We start from the raw sequence: 3,685 nt of genomic DNA, 5'->3' as shown, positions 1-3,685 counted from the left end.
ATCCTAAACATGTTAAGCTCAACAGCTTGGTTGCCGAAAGATAACCTTAGGAAACTATTCCGACAATTGATTAATGCATTACTGGTAGCTAAGAATGATCTTCCTATAATTATTGGGATCTCATCCTTGGTTTAGAAGGGTTTAGTATCTAGCACAATAAAATCAACAGGGAAAATAAATCCTCCCACCTTTAGTAAGACATCTTCAACCATCTCTTTAGGAATCTTAATAGGCCTATCTACCAACTGAAGGGTAGTTTCAATGGCTTTCGATTCTCCCAATCCTAGTTGCTTGTACACATGGTAAGGTAAAAGATTCACACTTGCGCCAAGGTCAAGGCATTCTCAATGTGGGTGTTTCCTATGACACAAGCTATGGTAGGGTTCACTGGATCCTTATACTTGGCTACTATAGGCTAAGTAATTATGGAACTAATGTTACCTATCAAGAACGCCTTTTTGGACACACTAGTGATACGTTTGCGAGTACAAATCTTTCAGTACCTTTACATAGGCGGGGATCTGGGATATGGCGTTTAAAAGAGAGATATTCACTTCTAGCTTTTTGAAGACTTCTAAAATTTTATCCATGGAAGCAATCTTCTTTTTGTTTACCAAGCGATTAGAAAATGGGACAGGAGGAACATAAAGACTATTAGGGATTTACCCTTTTTTAGAAAAATCATTTTGGTTTCCTCAACCAAATAATCTTAATTTCAGAGGAATCTTTAGGTTCATTAGATGAACCTAGAACAAGAGGCACACTTGTGTCCTCAACTGAAGGAGAGTTAACAGGAGTAAAGGATGGGGAAGAGTTAGGAACACTCTGTTGGTACTCTCTACCACTCCTAAGGGCATAAACAACATTACATTGGCTGGAGGGTCCTTGTTGGGTCTGACCTTGTACAACATTCAGTGGTGCATTAGTTGGTGCTTGTGAGCTAATAGGTTGATGATGCCTCGGTTTAGGCTCTGGTTGACTGGGAAAAGTTTCTTTCTCTCTCTTACGCATAATTAAGACAACTTAGGTGAGTTCTCTCGTAATATTTTGATGGCTTGTCATGAGGAGGGTCATATTTTTTTCAAGTCACTTATTCTACTTGCTTCTCCAGTGTTGGTAAACCCAGGGGGCTGCTGATAAGATGACAGGAGAGGGGCCCTAGAAAAACTAGCCTGAGGTCCTACATTTGGCCTAAAAAAAGTATTTAAAAAAAAAGATTGTTGTGCAAAGGGAGGCCTCTGGGGTCCAGGTTGACCTTGATTATGAAAATTGGAAGGCCCTGCTTGGTTGCCCTGATTTCAAGAGAAATTTGGGTGATTTCTCCATCTCAGATTGTAGGTGTTACTATATGGATTATTCTAGTTAACACTATCATTAGAAGTGCCCCCAGAGGTGTTGGGGCATTCTTTTATGACATGTCCAGGGGACTGGCACCAAGCACATATCTTAACCAAATTAATTGATGATGGCTCTTTAGGAACAATAGCTTCAATCCTCTTGATTAGGCTATCCAAATGGGTTTCCTTAGCTACTATCCCATCTATAAAATATCTTTTCCCTCATATGGTTCTTTCACTCTCTTGGGTTGATTCCCACTCACGAGTTTTTTCAGCTAAGTCAAGTAAGAATGCCCATGTCTTTCCTTCATCTGTAAAGGATGTGAATCCCTCTGGGCACTTAAACTCTATCATTTATTTAGTTGGGTAATCAATACCCTCATAAATTATTTGACATAAATGTCATAAGTCTAGGCCATGGTGAGGGCATTTTTGGAGTAGATCCTTGAATCTCTCCATAAGTTTGGAAAACGACTCACTAGGCTTTTTTCTAAACTGAAGGATATCACTTCTAAGCTTATTGGTCTTATGAGTTGGGAAAAACTTCTTAAGGAAGACAACTGTGAACTGTTCCCATGGGGTTATGGAATTTGTGGGTAACCCATACAACCACTTCTTAACTTGGTCTTTCAATGCAAAAGTGATAAACCTAAGCTTAACAGTATCATCAGAAAGCTGTTGGATCTTAATTATAACACATACCTCTTCAAATTCTCTTAGAAATAGGTATGCATCCTCAGAGGTCAGCCCATGAAAGTGGGGCAACATAGTGATGTATTGAGATTTGAGTTCAAAATTATTGCCTTGGGCTTGTGGTAGAACAATGAAGGAAGGTTGGGCTTTTCTAGCAGGGTATAACCTATCTTTCAAAGATTTAGGTGAAGGGTTTTGATGTTGGTCTCCCATATTGAAAGGTTTTAAAGAGAGCAAATGTATAGGGTCATTACTTTTTGGATCTCTTCTTTCTAACCGATTCTTAGTATTATGTACCCACCTAACACATGCAATTGAAAACTACCTACAACTAGAGTAAGACACACACAAAAGAATGGATAGAATTTTTTTTTTATGATTTTTTTATTTTTTTGATTTTTTTTTGGCTTTTTTGGGAGCTTACCGGTAGGGATCGGGGGTTGCCCAGGTCAATTCCTGAGGTACTGCTGCAGGGTGAAACTTGTCTTTATCATACTATGAGGCATGGCGACCTCCACCGATATAACTATTATTAAAAGTTGTTCTTCTCAGGAATTCAATAAAAGAAAAGGAAAAACAAAACAAAGCAAACAAAGCACTCCGATTTACCAAAGGAAAGGGAAAAACAACATTGAACTGTCTCCTCGGCAACGGTGCCAAAAACTTGTTTGAAATTTAAAATATAACCATAAGCATACGAATCCGTGTAGCTACGGGTCGAACACAGGGAGAGCAGCCACTTTACTTTTTTGCTTATTTTAATAATGCGAAAGTGAACCGATTAATGTTTGTGATGTAATTCTAACTATCATCCTAAATATATATATAAAAAAGAACGTCCTAACCATTCTTCATCTAAGAATTTAAACACGCAAGCCACACAAATAAAATTAAATAATTAAATAACTGAAAATAAACACCCTACGCAATTAAAAAGCAATAAAGGAAAAAATGCTGAAATAAAAATAAAGTAAAAGAAAGGGAATAAAGTTAGAGAGAGGCTCACAAGTAGGTTTCTCTAATTAGCCCGAGTGATGCATCATAATATGAGCTTCCCTACTTGACTAGAGAGTCACTCTTACAAAGGTTACTCTACTTGGCTTTAGGGAAAGGAAGACAATTAAAATAAAAATAATAAAATGATAGTTCTATGGCTAGGAGGGGCAAAGCCAACACATACACTAGCCATGAACCTTAGGGGAAAGGGATAGCAATAATGTAACAACTGAAATTAAAATCCTAAATTAAGAAAGAAATGGTAGTCAGAAGAGGGAATCAGAGGGGGAGAGAGAAGACTATTGAAGAAGCCGACCTACCTGAATTACTGCCTAAACTTGAAAGCTTGGGTGATTTGAGATACTGCCAACCCTAAAAACCAGATTTGGAATGAACCAAATTTGAAATTTCTAGGTCTGGAGAAAACAAATTTTGAAAAAAAAAAAACTAAACTTGAAAAAAAGAGATGCTCCACGGCTCATGATCTTGTCACCTAGATCTAAGCCTAGAACTATAACTTTAAAAATTAAAACTCAATTACCTAAATCATAAACATAAAAGGCTGAATAAAAATAAAAGAGTGCTTGCATTAATTGAAATTAAAAACTATTACAAAAGTGATTAAAGCAAAAATAAAGAAGAACTAATACTAGAGAGAG

General features: G+C 37.1%; 1 non-coding gene across 1 annotated transcript; it reads left to right on the top strand.

Annotated features, from left to right (window-relative positions):
* Positions 1–1,749: 1,749 nt before the first annotated feature.
* Positions 1,750–1,856, top strand: LOC122062454. The gene has a single exon (XR_006134977.1). It is a non-coding gene; the product is annotated as a small nucleolar RNA R71 (small nucleolar RNA).
* Positions 1,857–3,685: the final 1,829 nt, after the last annotated feature.

The sequence above is a fragment of the Macadamia integrifolia genome, unplaced genomic scaffold (assembly GCF_013358625.1).
Source record: "Macadamia integrifolia cultivar HAES 741 unplaced genomic scaffold, SCU_Mint_v3 scaffold1042, whole genome shotgun sequence".
NCBI classification, from domain to species: Eukaryota; Viridiplantae; Streptophyta; class Magnoliopsida; order Proteales; family Proteaceae; genus Macadamia; species Macadamia integrifolia.
The sequence above is the reverse complement of the archived record's forward strand: the minus strand, read 5'-3'. Positions and strand labels throughout refer to the sequence as shown.